Raw genomic sequence first — 17,531 nt, forward strand, 5'->3', positions numbered from 1 at the left:
CTGGAAACTGCTGTTGCTGACAGCTCTCCTTCCCTTCTAGCATGTCCTGCCAGCCCTATACTCCTCCCACGTCAGGCTAGGGAAATAGCTGCAATTCCCGTAGTCCATAAAGAAAGAGGTGACTTGACTCATGCAAAGCAATCGAAACAATTCCCATCTATTTTGGGGACAAGAAACTTTTGTTCTAGAGTTGGGTGCTGTAACGCCTGACCCAATGGTGAAAGAACAATGAGAGCAAAAATATTCCCCCACAAATAAGTAATACTATTAGAGAGAAATATCCTCTCTGCTCTCCACCCTGCCGTGGAGCCACAGGCTCCCTCTGCAGAGCTGAATTTGTTTCTTCAGGCAAGAAAGAAGAGATGGGTGATGTGAATGCGGAGTCCCATCCAGCCATCCACCCATGGAAACGTCACACACTTCTTCCTCTCTGCAAATATTTAACCAAAGCCTCTCTTGTCGAGCAGGCTCTGTCCTTAAGAGTTCCAGACCTCACACCCAGGCCTGGTCCCCGCTCTTCGGCTTCCCACAGCTACGACGGTCAGCACGGAGGGCTGCACCACGGGCTTTCCTGAACACTCTCCGCAAGCCACTGGTCCCATACAGAGGTCTACGCACGCTTGATTTAAGGGCAAGGGATAATTGTCATTGGTCATGAGAAAACAGGTGGCTCTGGGAAGCTTGTAAACACTGGGGCGTACGTTATCTAGGCACTTGGACATGAGGTGTGTTGGGAGAAATAGAATTGGGATTGCAACCCATGGCAGTGGAGTACCTCTCCTAGCTGCCCGCTCTCAGTTAACGATGGCAGTACTTTATTTATGCTTCTGTGGCTTCCTAGTTTAGTTTTTGATATCGGTAGGCTTATCCAGCCCTCTTCACACCCCTTACATCTATAATTAGATCTTGCATATAGTCAGCTTTAACAGCAAATGACCCAAAGCTCTGCCACTAAACACCACTATGTCCCATGCCTTGAAATCGGGACACCGAGAACTAGAAAAACGCTGCAGATATTTCTCACTACGTTAGTCAGTAAATATGTGTAAATATGTGGTCAGAGTCATTCCAAATTACCCTGAAACAAGCGCACTTGTCTTCGCAGTCTCCCTGGGTGAGCACTGACTCCCCCCTGTAGCCTTTGCAAACAAACACACCTTGCCTCCCACCCCATCACCGGCCCAAGGTACCTGAGGACCGCCACTGTCAGCCTTCTTTACTGGGTACTTCTTGCCCACATCTGTCTCAAGAGATGCACGAAGAAGCATCAAGTAGCACTAAGCAACGGGTTTATGTTGATACCTGGGTCTGCGACTGCACTTCCCTACCAGAGAGGAAAGGGGAATCGATCAAATAAGAAGCATTGCTCAGGTCTGAAAGGAAATTCAGCCCATCGTGGGGTTTCTAAACAGGTTTCTAGAAGGGAAATCTCCACTGCAGTGGATTCCTAGAGAATAGTCCTAGAAACCCCCTCCAAAAGGTGACGGGTCACTGGGAATACTGCTAACCATTCAGGGAAACAGCACGTCAGAAACAGCAAAACACGCAGTAAGACAGACCTGCACCTCTATACGCGCTTACACTCAAATCCTGGTCTCTACTGAAAACGTGAAAATTCACAATTCCGGCTATTCCTCCCCTTCCCAGCTGCAGAACTAAACCGAGCAAGCAATGAAGTCATACATACCACTTCCACCGTCGTTTCCACTCCTAGCTCTCAGGAGATGAGGGTAACGCAAGCTGCGCATATAGAGGTGGACTAAAAAGGGGAGGCAGCAATCCCCCCCCGGCACCCTCAGCCGGCCACCCCAGGCGGTGCCGCTGCCGTGGGAGAGAAGTGGCGGGGGAGCTTCGCCCAAATCGGGCGGCCCTAACGTCTGGCCCTGCTCTCGTCTGTCTCGCAGAGGAAGCCCGGCAGATCCTGTTCGGCAGGGCTCTCCCACACACGGGGCTTTTTTCGGCCCCGGCACCGCTTCCTGGCACCTGTCAGGGAGAGTGCTGCTCTGGTCTTTTCCCCTCCACGAAAGGCTCTCAGGAATCAGTTCGAGCTTCTCTTTTTGTATCCTCTCCCTCTTCCCTCATCTCTCTCTGACAAGCTCCAGAGAGGCCATTGCAAGGCTTTCAGGAACGAAGAGGATGCACAAAACACGACGGAGAGGTGCCATGGAGGGGAAAAGAAGGAAAACAGATGCAGAACGGAGCTGGGAAGGGGAAGGGAAGGGGAAGGGAAGGGAAAAGGGCCTTTTGTTTTCAGCCTTCCCCCGAGGCTGTTGGTGCTATTGCTTGCACCATCATGCACGCAGGCTACCGAGACCCTCTCTCCTTGCACAGAAATCGCTGCAAATCCGCGAAGCAGTGGGAGTTCTGCAAAGTTCTGGGAGTTCTTCACTCCTCTCCCCTGGGCCTTCAGACCAGTCGGTGGCTAGATGTGAGGAGAGACCCTTTGCCCTGCTTTTCATCAGCCTTTGCTAGCTGGAGAACCCACCAAAACCGCAGCCTTTTCAGCCCTCTGTCTCAGACCTCTGACCCTAACTGGGATCAACCATTTTCCAGGATTTTAGATCAAAAAGCAAGACACTGGGTTTTAGTGTGGTGATTCCTGGACTCTTTCTTGTTACAGTTGTTCATTAATCAGTGCTGACAAGACTTTCCTGTGTTGCAGTTTTGGAAGGAGCATGAAAGCTGGAGGCTGAGCCTGTGTCGTGTCTGCTGCAGTAAATGTCCTAAATCCTTCTGCCGCAGACACAACCCTGTGAAAGAGGATGCCAGCAGGAACGCGAAGACAGATACGTCCTATATCCACGGCCAGGCACCCTGCACACGAGGGGGCTCAAGCCCAAAGAGAAATGTTTTCATTTCTGGTTGTGAATGATCGAGACGGCGGGAGGAACTCCAACAGTGACCTCATGAGAGTGTCTTATGCCAGAGAAACACTTGGCCAAGCTTTGGAGAGAGGTGTTTTGTTTTTTTTTTTTTTTTTCTCTAGAATGTTCATGGGTTTTTTCTGAATAGCCACATCCAGCAGGATTGACAGTGAGATGGTGCATCTGTTCTGAACAGCCGCTGCCCTGGGGTACAGGCGGTTACACACGAGAACAACCCCTGGTCTGTGCAAGCCTCAGACAGACCGCTTTCCTGAATCACAGAGTGGTGGGGGCTGGAAGGGACCTCTGGAGATCATCCCGTCCAACCCCCGGCCAGAGCAGGGTCACCCACAGCAGGTGGCACAGGGACGCCTCCAGGCGGGGTTGGGATGTCTCCAGAGACGGAGACTCCCCCACCTCTCTGGGCAGCCTGTGCCAGGGCTCTGCCACCCTCACAGCAAAGAAGTTCCTCCTCGTGTTGAGATGGAACTTCCCATGGTCAAGTTTGTGCCCGTTGCCCCTTGTCCTGTTGCTGGGCACCACTGAGAAGAGCCTGGCCCCATCCTCCTGACACCCACCCTTCAAGCATTTATCAGCGTTGATAAGATCCCCCCTCAGTTGTCTTTTTTCCAGACTGAAGAGCCCCAAATCCCTCAGCCTTTCTTCACAAGAGAGGTGTTCCAGTCCCCTCAGCATCTTGGTAGCCCTTGGTATCCTTCTAGGCATTCTTGGGACAAGAAAGGTGATGTGCTGGTCGCTAGGTTTTCCTTCCAACCACTGTTAGTAGAGTCTTTGAGTTACTGTGAAATGGTTCAGCATAGATCTTCATTGCTCTATAGCTCAACAGAGAAGCGGTTGCGGGCACCAATATTGTTGCCTTGGGATTTCAGCTTTATCTAAGCCCACAAAACCAATGTAAAGAATCCCTTTTTTGCACCAAACCTCTGTATTGAAAAGTTAGCAGCTACGCTGGGATGAGGGTTTACTTCCCGTCATTGACAACCATGACCCAAAGCACCCTTTCTGGTGGAAACGAGGGAATTCAGCTACTACAACGTTGGTACCCCAAGAAACCCCAAAGAGTACTTTTCCAGCTCACATATAACAACAAACTCTGTTCTCAATCACTGCTGTCTTGACGAGACAACCCCAAAGGTGCGTCACACCCTTTGGCTGCCACATTTGCGGGGCTAAAATTATGGCAAGGAGCAACAAGAAGTTAAATGACCGAGGGCAAGCACCAAAAAGCCCCATCAACAAAAGGCCCTTGATCAGAGAAACCAAGCGGTGGAGGTGAGTTCCGCCCCCAGAACCTGTGCAAACCTCGCAGAAACCTCATTTCCCAAGCGCCAGCAGGAACGGTCCAGCCCGTGCCGACAGGCGGGCGCAGAGCCCTGCCTCGCTGCGGAGATTCTCAGAAAAAAAAACCCCCAAACCAAAACCAAACAGAAAAACAACAAAGCTATCCTCACCCTAACTCAACAGCGTGACGTCCGTAATTGCAACAAGGCAAAAGGGTTTTCTGTCATACCCCTGCTCGCTCTATTCACGTTGGATACGGCGCATTGCATTATTAAGAAGTAGTAAATCAGAAGGCGGAATGAACTCTTTTCCTGCAACCTGAACTAAAAACCTCTCCTGCTCTGAAGAAGCCTGACTGATTGAGTTCTCTATGCTGCTTTTTGGTTTTGTTTTTTCCTCTGGATTTCTAAGTATCTGGAGTCCAGTTGTGACTAGAAAGCAAATGCCGGGAGATCACAAGCGGAGTGCTTGCCTGGTGCGCTTGGCTCAGATGGAGTCAGGAAGCGATGGCAAATTAAACGGCACCTGGGTGTCCAGCAGCAGCGTGAAGCGCAGCTGGTGCCTGCGAGAAAAGCGCTCTTTGGCAAAGCATCCGTCCCCAAAAGCTGACACAATCCCACCCTCCCTGCCCACGGGTCAAGACCTCACGGGGGGAAAGGCAGCGTGAGAAAGGAAAGCCGTCTCCAAGAAGAAGTAAGAGCTATCCGAAAGCAGTCTGCAGAGAGCTGGTGGGATCTCCTGCCCCTCTCCCATGTACTGTGGTGGTGAAGCCGGAGGCTGCAGCAGGAGAGCCAGTCCCCGACTGTGCTGCATGGATGAGCTCCGTTCCAGAGATAAGGATGTTTATTTTCCAGCTGGACTTGGCTAACACTTGTTCCTTCGAAACAGCGAGTGCCGTGTGATGGAGGGACTCTGTTTGTGCCTTTTGCAGATGATTTAGGAAGGCCAAGGGATCTGGGATGGCTGAAAAGGTGGGATGCCGAATGTAAGGGCTGGTGGCCATCCCGGGACTGTGGTCACCACAGCTAAAATAGAAACCAAAAGGCCAGGCTCTCCCTGCTACCACTGACCTCAAGGACAGGCTGGGCCACAGCAGTCTGAGGCCTTCCTAAAGGGTGTGGAGGTGACGACCGAGGCCTCCATGTCCTTTTTCACGGCAGTTCTCCATTTTTAACAGCCCTCCCTCTAAGCTCAGCCACTGCCCAGCTGCGGTGGCCTCGAGGAAGTTTCCCCTGGGTCCCCCTATGATACAGTGCAGAGTCTTACAATCCTTTGCTCCTCGCGTGTGCCGTAAAATACTGCTGCAGACCAGGCACTGTATTTTTTACTGATAAACAAATGGGTCATATCAAAACCGTATCCAGAAGAGTTAGTCCTGCTGCTGGAATATCTCTGCCTCCATGTACGCCCACACACGCAGATCCACACGCAGTCGGAGTGAGATATGTGGCCTCGGAGGAGCCCTGTTTAATCATAGAATCATAAGATGGTTTGGGTTGGAAGAGACCTCAAAGACCATCTAGTTCCAATCCCCTACCATGGGCAGGGACACCTCCCACCAGCCCAGGTTGCTCCAAGCCCCGTCCAACCTGGCCTTGAACCCCTCCAGGGACGGGGCATCCCGGCATTAATGCTCATGCATGTGGCACCGAATGTCTAGATAGGGACAGTGTCTTTCAAACTGGACAATAACCACTTCTGTAACTCTGCTAATGTCTGTGGGACTGGGCCACGACCAGTTTACCCAGCAGGTCTTTCCAAGATGCGCCAAGCAGACCCCCAGCCTCAGCATCACAACCGGTGCCGAAACCGCCCGGACCAGCGAGCGGAAGCTGGTGAAGGAGTCAGGAGGACTTTTCAGAAACAAAGCAGATATTCTTGGCTTTCAGCAACAAGAGGCTTATGTCTGGGAGGAAGTCTGCTCTCCTGGGCTCTATTTTTGCTTCTGCTCATCTGTTTAGGGTCTAGGGCTTGGTTTCCTCAGCTCTACACTACGTACTTGGGAAACAATGAAAGCAGGCACGCTGAAACGGGCGGCAGCTAAAAGCAGAGAAGCAAACCAGACAACACCACTGTTTTCCTGACCGGTTTGTTTGGGATTTTTTTTATTTTTTTGGCCTCACTTCTTATCTCTCCCTGAGGTTCACGCAACCCATTGAAACCCATGAGCCCTGCACATCCTGTCTACTTCATACCTGCTGGACGATTGCCCACCGAGCCACGGGCGGCAGAAGGACGTCAGTGTCCCTTGGCTGGTCCTTCCCAGTAGGGTCAGCTTGACCTTTACGACGCTGAGCCCACCACTTGCGCCGACGGCGGAACAAATTCCTTCACGCAGTGATGTCCTGTCCTACAAAGTAGCCCCAGAGACCAGGATGTCAAAACAATCTCCAGCACTTAAAAGGGCTGGGAATGGCTTTTCAGGTCCCTCTTAAACACCAATAAGATAACTTGTGCCAGCAGATCTCGTCAAAGTTCCAGGTTTCCAGAGCCTGACAAGTATATGCTGAAACATTGTGAGAAAATAAAAGGGACAGCTATGATTTCTCTTCCTCCTCCCCAAACGTCTGCCACAAGAAGGCATTAGTGGCATTAAGGGGGGGGCACAGCTGGTCTGTGCTATGGGAAGCCTTTCATTGTGTTCTGCTCAGTCTCCCGCCCTGGAGACGCCGGGGATTTGCTGGGTGGCTGTTATGAACACCAGGTCCCAAGCGCAGGTTGCGTTCGTTCATGGTGACACCCACTGGAGCCAGATCCATTCCCGTGTTTTCCTCTGCAGACGAGGGACCCGGAGCCCGCTCCCTTCACACTCTCAGCCCTTGCGGTTCCCAAGCCGGGCCGGGCCCTCTCTCTTTGCAGTTATCCCTCTGTTACCTAAACCCCTCTTCCTTAGGCAGGTTCTCGCTCCTTTACCCTCGCTGGAGAGAGACGAGAGAGGCGCAGGGTGTAGGAAGCTGTGATCACCCCCCCGCGCTGATAACCACGTTAGCTGCCAGCCTGCGCGGACGGGCGGAACAGTCGTCGTGTTGTTGGGATCGCAACACTTCACAAAGGCTTTAACATACTTCAGCAGCTTCCCTTTTACTGCCACGCAGATACGAAAGCGTTGACAAAAGAGTAATTTTACCACATTGGTTTATGAACCCTGCTGCTGAGGAGCGGGAGCAGAACAGTGCTTTTGGGTGAGCTGGAGGAATTAGCGTTCCCGTTCAGCGCCACGTCCCTGCTGCCACGGAGTTACAGAGCGAGCCAGCACCTCCGGCAAACGGCTGGGTGGCCGCATACAACTCCTTAAATGCTCACCAGCTGGCACGGCTCAAGGGACAACCCGGAGCTGGGATGCTCTTTAAGGGCCGGTGCCGCTTTCAGTCGCTCTCGGTCGTTGCTGAATGCAGGGAATGCCCTGAGTAAACACCCTTCGCCGCTCCTCGCAGCTGGCAAGGAAAGAGGAGGCGTTAGGGCTGGGAAGGAATCCAAGGACAGGTTCCCTGGGCAGCGCTGCCAGCACACCAGCGTTCCCGGAGCACAGTTTTAGATTGCACTTCATTCGGAGTGTAGATGCTGAGGGTGTCCCTCATTCTCCTCTCCACGGCCCTGGCGGCACGGTCGCTCTCATCTCCTTGCTGCGCGCCGCCGGAGGAGCCGGCTGAGGAAGAAGCCGGCTGGGATTGAATTGCTTCTGGCATTCGGGTGCACCCACCCTCGGCGTGGTGTGGTCCCGACACAGGGCAGGCTCTGCCGCTTGCCCACGCCACCTCCCAGCGTTTCCATGACCTCACGCGCTGGCAGAGAGGATGAACGCGAAGCAGAACTGCGACAGCGCCAACAACCCTTGCAGCGCTGAGCATCCGACGTGGACAATTCACGGCTCTTCTCTTTCGTCGCTCCGATAAACGTCCCTATTTTTCCCCACTGGGTGTGGGGTGTCGATCCTTTGCTTGGGTCGCCACCGCACGACGCGGGAGCAGTGCCCAGCCTGTCTCTGCATCGCTCTTTCACACGGGAACGATGGCAGCCCCTCACGACCTTGCTGCCGCAGATAGGCGGGGGGGTTATTGCCGTCAGCTCCGTGGGAGTTGTCCGTGTTCAGCTGCGGGAGGCGGTTTGGCCGAGGTCACAGGGGGAGCGGTGACGGGCGCTGGGGAGGTGATTGCTGGCGGTTAGAGAAAATGCGCGCATTGTGCCAGGACACACTGAGCCCTTTGAGTTTTCTTTTATGAAAGTTTCCAGTAACAGATCACAGGATCATACCACCATATACTCCCTCCCACTGCGCATTTCTCAGCCCTCATCAGCTAAATAGGACCAGATTTGGCCAAAACTTTGGTGACCGATGCTGTTAGCTAGGAATGGCTTTGCCTGGTCAGAAGGGATTCGGCCCAGAATCAATGCCCAGGAGCACGGGTGGAAGGAGAACCCGCACCACGGTAACGCTGAGCCCAGGCTCGCACTGAAACACTGATCCCACCTGCGTCCTCAGTGCCACCTCCACCCACTCCCATGGCTTTGTGGGGTCTCAGTCTGGGCATAAACCACTATGAAAGCCAATTGGGGATTGCTTTCCCGGCATCCGTGGCGCTGGCTGCAGTCATGGGCAGCCGAGAGCACAGCATCCAGGACCGGGTGTCTCAGATGCAAAGGTCTCCTCCAGTCTGGATGCACCACAGCGCACTCGCGTCCTCCAGGCTCAGCCCCACAGCACCATCTTGAGGCCTGGGCACACGAGGGAAGAGCTGCTCCTCCGGGCGTAGAACACGCTGCATCACACGTTTGTGAACAATATATGAAATGAGGGGAAATTCATAGAATCATAGAATGGTTTGGGTTGGAAGGAACCTTAATGATCATCCAATGCCACCCCCTGCCCTGGGCAGGGACACCTCCCACCAGCCCAGGTTGGTCCAAGCCCCGTCCAACCTGGCCTTGAACCCCTCCAGGGATGGGGCAGCCACAGCTTCTCTGGGCAACCTGGGCCAGGGGCTCACCGCTCTCACAGCAAAGAATTTCTTCCCAATATCTCATCTCAATCTACCCTGGAAGATGACAGACAGCTAAAGGGGAACCAGAAAACCAGATGCCAAGCCAAGTAAGCACTTCCAGACATGAACCCAAGAAACGCCATGGTCCTGGTCAGGCCCGGTCCTGTCTCCTGGCCCCACATCTGGTGTCGCAGCTCACAAACCCACAGCTCATGCTCCTCTGGAGCATCGCTGCACGGGTTCAGCAGGAAGTTTTGTGGCAGAGAACAGATTAGCTAATCTGAAGCTGGGGTGGGGAGAAAGTCTGGGCATTTTTGCTGTGAGGGACCAGTTTGACGAAGGTGGAGGCGTTGATGTACTGGAAGCCCAGGTAAAATTTCTGCTTTCATTTTCACCTGTGTCCCTTTCATTTGCACAGCTCTCACTGGCAGCGCCCAAGCAAATCCCGGCGGATTATTCCCAGGACAAGGAATGGGTCTGTGAACCATTCTGCAGGCACTTCTCTACTGGGAAGATTGGCTGACTGAGCGAAGGAGCCCTTGGCAGGCGCTCCCTGATTATTCTTTGTTTAATCGCTTCCATTCATTCTAACCAAATTTTCCAGCAGAGCTGGAACCAATCCTCAGCGAGTCGCTCGCTCAGTGAAAGAGAAGGGAGGTGAAGGGAGACAACGGAAACTTCCCCAAAGACATCCAAGTTATAATTAAGCAGTTAGCAACACAAATAGAGCAAAAGAAATTGTCCAGCACATGTGTCATTGGAATGATATTACCATGCAGATCCCTGCCAAAATAGCCTAGTTATTCACAGAAAACTAAGCACGTGGGGTATTAAACTGCCTGGGATGGTACTGAGAGCAATAACCAACCTCCTGTGAGTACTTTGGGAGAGACTCGTAACTCTTAGGAAAAAGCAGAACCCCCCCCCGGGTGCCAGCGCTCGCAATTCACGATGAATTTGGTTCCCTCTAACGCACCTTGCTGTGTCCTGGCTGGTGGGGGCACCATCCCAAGAAGGAACCCAGAGCGCCAATCCCTTCTTTTCGCTACACGGCTCTACCTGGGATGGTTCTCTCGACCAGACCCCCACCCCCCCGAGCACCCCGGGGAGCCGGTAGGATGCTCAGCCTTCAGCCTGGCAATACAACAAGTGGGGCAGCCATCGCCTGGAGCCAACAGTCGCATTCAACCTCTCACGGTACGTGCTGCAGATTCCGGCTTCTTGTCCGCTAGCCTCCCTCAAAGGAGGAATTAAGCCTCCTTCCAATAAGTGCTGCGTTGTCCTTGGCTCTAAAAGCAGATCGTCCTCATTTGAGTTCAGTTGACACATGGTTCTTATTTGCACTGTCCCCAGCCGAGGGCTCCAATGAGTGATGGCATCAGAGCACCGATACCCAGCTGAAAGCGCTGGGAAATGGCTTAAACATTTCAGCCGGAATCTTTGCTGGACTCAGAGGCTTCAACTGGCCAATGCGGGGAGGGAGGGACCTGGTTACTCAGCTCCTGGTTTCCACTGGCCTAAAATTTCCCTGCGTTTTGTACAGTTCTGCACTCCCTTGGCCCGAAGCGTACTCTCATTGACCCCTCTGCAAATCTAGAGTGCCTCCGCTGATTTTAGAATGCTGTGCCAGATCTAGGCTCACGTGAGAGAAGAGTTTGTTCTTTATCTCAGGAGCACCCGGGCTTGTCCATCACTAGCTCCCACACACGGTACCAATCAGAGAAATTCCTTAAGAGTTCTCCAGCCCATCACTCCCTGCCTTCCGTCCCCACGCTGTCCCGCACCCCTCAGGCCAGACACTGCCTGCAGCTCCCGCAGAGCTTCAGGACACGGAAACAGGGGTAGGACAATTTCTACAAGCCGCTACATATCATTTGTTGCCCGGACGGGTTTCCTGATGCTCACTCATTACCACGAGCCAGCCCCAAACTGCTCCGTGTCCCCACGCGGAGCTCCAGGGACACACCGCCCGCAGCCAACGCGTGCTCCCTCTTCACCTCCTCGCTTTCTTCCCGCAGCCTCCCGATCTCCAGGCCTCTCTCGTAGAGGGAATGGCAGAAAACCTGGCTCCAGCCTTTCTGCAGGCTGCTGATCTGCGAAACACAGATTCGCCCGCGTTCCTCCCCGGATCACTTGTTAACTTCATTCCAGCCCCCTTCAGAGAGGGAAATCCAGCGCCTCCAGGTCACGCTCTGACTGGGTCACCCCTTAGCATCCTTGGCTAACTCTCAGCACTCATTGCTTCGCATAGCATGCCCTTAATTTCATTTTGGCCATTCACACTCAAATCCTAATATAAAAGGCACGGAGAAGCCTCCCACGCTGGGAATCCATGGCTGGGGCTGGGTGATGCTGCTAACGCGGTAGCAGGCGAGACGCTGGGAAGAGAGGCACCGCACGTCGTCTCCTCTCAGCACAGTGACAGCAACGATGCTGACAGCGCCCCGAAATTATATCACCTTTCCCCCAGCAGGAACCTGCTCATCAAAAGCTCCTCTTCGCGACAGACGGGCAGGATAAGCGCAAAGCGTTTCACCGCCTCCTTCACCCCCGGGATTAGACAGGAGGACAGGATGCAGCCGGGATGGGCTGGCCAAGATGCCCGGCCGCCCACCTGCGTGTCTCACGTTGGACCGACACCTCGGATTGACCGTTTCCCCAGGCTGGAGATACACCGGGGGACTCCATTGCTGTCTCTCCGGGGCTTTTTCTGAGTTTTCATAAAAGGTAGGTGCACGCTACTCACGCATCCCTGGACACGACAATTCTAAGCCCTCCTTCCTCTAAACCAGCTGCCTATTTTCACCGGGACGCCGAGGGGCTGCGCTGCCTTTGGGATGGGCATTGCCCCGGCCAACACGGCCATGCAGCCCGTTCCTGCGGCAAGAGGGACAAGTGAGAGGTCCTGCTGTCCCGTCCATGGCGGTGGCATGTGCCTCTCCCCCGCCAAAGGCTGGTTAAGCTTCCGTCTCCCTCCCCACCGCAGCATCACAGGTCCTACCACATACGCGGGACATTTCAGTCCCAGCTTCTTTAAGGGAAACTTGTGCCGAAAGCACGCACACGTGCAAAAATACCGCGGGGAAAAAACACATCTCCTTCAATTCCCTTAGTTCTCAGACCTCCTCCTAAAAACTGGGTGTAAAATTCAAACCACATCAGTAGCAGAGAGGTGTTTTCCCTGCTTGGTGCCTACTGAAGCATTCAGTACCTGTTCCCTCAAGGCTCTGATCTCCTCCGTTTTGGAGCAGGACAGGGACCATCCCACCTTCCCCAGCACCACCTTCTCCTGGGGGAGGAAATCCGCGTCTGGAGTCCCTGGGGAAGGGGCTCCCCCGGCACCGCTCGCACCATCGGCTGAGACGCTGGTCGAGACGGGAAGGAAGGGAACACCACGGCCGCAAACGTCAGCACGGGAACTGGTTGCAGGCAGCGGTAACGCTTCTTGCAGCGTCCCTCACTCTTGGCTCAAATCTACTCTAAGGCAGCAGCTACTTCCCAGTCTCGGAGCTCGCTTCAAAACCAGACGAGAAACCAACTATTTTGGCACTAAAAGGACACCAGTCTGCACACCCGAGAGCAATAACAGACCTCTGGGAACCAAAGAAGCCTGAAGGACAGCAGACAAAGGCTCCTCTGGGTTTCCGCATTGCCCGGCCCCCCAGAAGCAGCAGTGCTTTGGTGGCTTCCCGCGTGTGAATAGCTGTGCTCGCTGCGATCGGCGCAGGTGGGTCCTCTGGGCCCTGTTTTCCCCCCAGTGAGACGAATGTGTGCTCACTTGAAGCGTGCGCATCCCTCCCTTTACCTTCACTGCAACTTCACGTTCTGCCCGTCCACGTGTCTCTCTGCGCTCCGGGACTGCGCGGTGCTGCCGCTGCTGTACTTCGGCACTTCACTATTGACTTTGTATTAATTATGACTGTTCAAACAACCCAACCCCAAACCAGGAAAACAACTGGCTCGTATATCAGGCCATAAAAAGCTACATTCGTGGCAAAAGTCTCGTTCTCCAGCTGTACTACCCCCCCTCAAAGCCTTGCCTCTGCTCCACCACTACTGCATACTGTATTTTTATAAGCACATCAGCTATGGACCTCGTTTAAAGTTCCTCAAGGCACTTCAAAGGAGGAAAAGACATCACTTCAACCGGGAGACAGGAATAGGTGCATGAGTCACCGGTGCAGACAAAGTTAGTCACCGCCCTTCCCGATCACGCACAAGGAAAAAGGAAGAGGAAACATCCCTCTCAGCTAGGAGGGCAATGGCATTCCCCTTCGGATGTCACAGCCCATTTCTTAACTGACCCAAACGCCACCAAGGACCACACGTGGTCTCCCATTAGCTCCACTGGACAAGGGCCCACACCCGGTTGCTGCCAAGGCCCGTCACTTCTCTGCTGGGATCCCCTCCACTCAACGCCACGACGCTCAGAGAGGAGACCAGGCTACAGACCACCAGGTCTGGCACCGGGGATTACCTGTCCTCGCCACGGAGCTCCTACTGAAAGCGTCCAGAGGGATGGCGGTGGCCACGTTCCCGGCCCAGGCACTCAGGGGTCACTTCCATGGCGGTGGATGTGGCATGTGGCTGGCTGCTCTGGTAGCCCACTAGCCTGGGGAGCCAGAGGGATACTGCCACTGCAGCGAGGGGAGGAGAGGAGGAGACGCCAAAGTCAAGGGTTTGGGCTCTGCAACCACCTGGAGGTGCCCGGTCCACGCTGAGACATGTTTCACAGGGGGATAAGACATCTGCGGTGGAAAAAATCACATTATCAGCACCATTTCAGGAAGGTTCTTAGCCCCTGACGTGCGTGAATTATGTCTTCCACAACCCAAACCCAGATCTGAGTGGAAGGAGCATTTCAGTCCTTTCCCATTTCCATTCCCAACTATCAGACTTAAATAAGGAAGCCCAAATGCTTTGCTGAAATTGAAAAAAATTCTTGGGGTTTGCTGCTATTTGAGCTCTTCCCTCTCTCTCGAGATTTGACTGCCCTCATTCTGCATTTCGTTGGCCAAATCCCAAAGCCCTGGCTCACACACAAGCGCTCCTGCCCTCTCATTTCCCCCATGCGCCACGCTGTCCCAAAGCCTCTCATTGCATTCCCAGCTTCCCATCACATCCATCGGACCTTACGCTGGGCCCATCAGACGTGTCATTAGGACACTATCTGCTATTCTCCTCAGGAGCAGAGCTAGAGACAAGCCTCCATTAAGGTGGACTAGATGGACCTTTAAATGTCCCTTCCAACCCAACACATTCTAAATCATAGAATCACTAAGGTCCCGTATGTTCACTTAGGCATAGCCCTCAATTACATGGGCTGAACTAAACATCTGCCAACGTGGCCTTGAACCTCCAGGCATCTCACTGAAAGAGAGACCAAGACGCCAGGACACGTTCCCCACTGCTCCAGCACCACGTCTTCTCCCAGAGCACAACTAAGACCCATCGTTTTGGCTCGTGATGCTGCCCTGGGCGCTTGCTGAGGGCCGGATTCCACCACAGCATCAGGCCATGCCTTTCCAAGCACTCATCCTGGGCTCTGACACACTGCAGAGATGGGGACTCCTACCTGGGTGGTGCTCCTCTTCACTGCACTGATACTACTGAAAATGAGCGAGACCTCCCTAGGTTAGACGCCAGAAGCACTTCCCAGGGTGCGAGGCAGAGGTGATTTACTCTCCGCGGTCAGCAGGGCCGGGCTTCAAAGCTCTTCCACCATACGAAGATCACAGAGCCCAGCACAACGAAGAGACACCCACGGGGCTTCCTCTGCGTCACCGCGCAACACGGCTTTCTGCCTGCATCCTGCACACATAGTTTTGGAAATTAAAATGCTGACGGTTCCAGCATCAACAAATTTACCTAACCGGCACTGGCACCATGGCTGCTCCGGCTTCATCGAGCAACTGGGCATTTCTTTTCATTCCTCTTGGCCAAAGCTTTCTGGACACCTTTGGCTTCAGCAGGTCAGCTTGCTCCACCAGGATTCTTGCCGAGAGCTCCGAACCCAGTACCTGGGTGCACGAATTGACTCCAGCAAAGTTTTATTTGAACATGGGCCCTGCTGGGAGACCAGGCTCTGCGACTCCCACCACCAGGCACACAACCTACACGTTTCCAGGATTCTCTCTGTCTGTATTTTCTAGGATACCTCACGAGCCAAATAACACCACTAGTACCAGAACTCATCAATCCTTACCTATATAGTAACTCAAAAGCTCAATGACCTCCAAAAACATCCCTAAAGAGTTTTTTTTCCATGGAGACAGGAGCCTGCCACTATGTTCGGCCACGTCCTTTCCCAGTTTTCAGTCGCTTGGGGTTTCTCCCGCACCCCAAAGCCATCAGCGCTGCCCCGGCTGTGCTGTGCCGAGCACCGCCGTGTCTCCAGCTCCGCACGCCGCGGCCAAGCAAAGTGCCTTTTCGTTCGCTCGAGGTTTGATCCAAACCCCAACTTCTCCCTTAGTCAGTAGCTTTTGAGGAAACATAAAATGCAAATAGAGAAAAAGGACATTTTTCAGACCTATCTTTGCTCCTGTCCAACTCGCTGTCGGGAAACCCGGCCCGTGCTTTTCCTTTTCCCCACTGAACTGCCCGACTTTCTTCAGCAGAGGGAGCTCAAGCCTTTCATTCCACCCACCTCTCCCCGCCTTTCCCGAGGATCTCCCAGACCAGCCTGGTCCTGCTCCAGGGGCCTTCCCTGGGCAGCAGCGCCCACCCTTAACTGGGGACCCCCATCCACCCTTCCCTGGGCAGCAGCACCTCATCCTTCCCTGGGGAGTCCCATCTACCCTCCCCTGGAGAGCAGCACCCACTCCTAACTGGGGAGCAGCACTCACCGTTAACTGGGTATCCCCATCCACCCTTCCCTGGGGAGCAGCACCCCATCTTTAACTGGGGAGCCCCATCCACCCTTCCCTGGGGAGCAGCACCCCATCTTTAACTGGGTACCCCCATCCACCCTTCCCTGGGGAGCAGCACCCCCTCCTTCCCTGGGGAGCCCCATCCACCCTTCCCTGGGCAGCAGCACCCATCCTTACCCGGGCCGCCCCATCCACCACCAGCTGGAAGGATGCTCCCCCCATGCGCCGAAGCGCAGGATATTCCCCGGACTCACTTTCACGGCCACGTTTTGGACTTGGCAGCCGTTGATGAAAGTGCCATGGAGGGAGTCGAAGTCCTGAAGGATGAAGCTGTTGTCCGAGGGGGCGAATTGAAGGGCTGCGTGATGATCTGCTACACCTGCGGACTGGCAATCAAGGGGCGAGCAGGGAAACCTGCTGGAAAGTAGCTCAAGATTTTGCTCATTATTTGCCAAACCCCCCTTCTCCTTGCTGCAAACCTGGGCGAAAGCACATTGGGAGCCCCTACGTTTTGCAGGGAGGAACCCCAGCGCATCCTCCCCCCCCCCAAAACCACCACCCATCTGACAAGGGTCCTACCTGCAGAACGATGTCGGCCCCTGGGTGCCTGCCTATCGTCGTGGTGCGTGGTTTCAGCTGAAAACACCCCTCCGAACCCTTTAGAAAGGTTCGCATCGCCCGGCCCCTTCACCTGCAAGGCTCACGTTAAAAAAAAAAACCAAACAACAAACTCCTCATTTAGCCGCCCCCCATCCAACCCCCGCCACTGAGCCCAGAACGTCTTGACCCACTCGTGCAGCAGGAATTGGACAAACTCAACCCAACCGCGGCTCCCCCGTGGCCGCAGCCTCGCAGTAGCCTTGGAAACCCCGGCGGCGCCAGAGCCGCTGCCCTCCTGGCTGCGTTTCTCCCTTTGTTTTCCTTTCTTTTTCTTTTTTTTCCTTCTCCTTTTCCCAAGCAACCGGCCGGGGCCGGGCAGCACTACACAGCTCCGCGCCGGCCGCAGCTCTTCTTGCCAGCGGGTGACACAGGCAGCAACAGGTCCCCACGTCTCCAAAAACTCCTGAGGGGCCCTGCAAGCTGCCGGTGACCATTTTTTCCCCCCCTTGTTTTACTTATTTTTTTTATTTAATACCGTGCACGCACAAACAGGTCTGGCAACCTCAGGCAAACGGCTAAACATTGCCGCCTGGTGATGGAGAAACTTCTCCGCCAACGTGCCTTCGTCCCGGGCTGCCGCACAGCCTTTTTCAGCAGAAAAAGGGAAAATAACACCCCATCGCACTCTGATAATTCCCACGCCTTTCCCACATTGCTTTCCCACTTCTTTTAACGCGTTTTTCCAGCGCGAGTGCGGCTCGACTGACTGGCTGGTGACCCGGGCACAGCTCGAGCACCCGCATCCATCCCCCCAGCAACGGGACGTGGGCAGGAGGGACGCACAGCAGCCCTAAAGCACCCCAAACCACGGCGTTTCCCACAAGCCCAGTGCTGTGCCATGCACAACACGACTGTAA

At 54.3% G+C, this 17,531-nt stretch overlaps 1 protein-coding gene across 1 annotated transcript in view; it reads right to left on the reverse strand.

Moving 5' to 3' along the window:
- VWA1 (von Willebrand factor A domain containing 1) overlaps positions 1-17,531 on the reverse strand; it is a 47,378-nt gene that overhangs the window by 29,061 nt on the left and 786 nt on the right. Inside the window, exons 2-6 of the mRNA XM_063353828.1 lie at positions 16,594-16,705; positions 16,269-16,428; positions 15,351-15,624; positions 14,721-14,956; positions 13,623-13,893 (exon numbers count right to left, since the gene is read on the reverse strand). The gene's annotated coding sequence lies outside the window, so the exon portion shown is untranslated. The remainder of the gene's footprint in view (positions 1-13,622; positions 13,894-14,720; positions 14,957-15,350; positions 15,625-16,268; positions 16,429-16,593; positions 16,706-17,531) is intronic.

This window comes from Chroicocephalus ridibundus, chromosome 16, assembly GCF_963924245.1.
Source record: "Chroicocephalus ridibundus chromosome 16, bChrRid1.1, whole genome shotgun sequence".
In the NCBI taxonomy this organism is placed as follows: domain Eukaryota; kingdom Metazoa; phylum Chordata; class Aves; order Charadriiformes; family Laridae; genus Chroicocephalus; species Chroicocephalus ridibundus.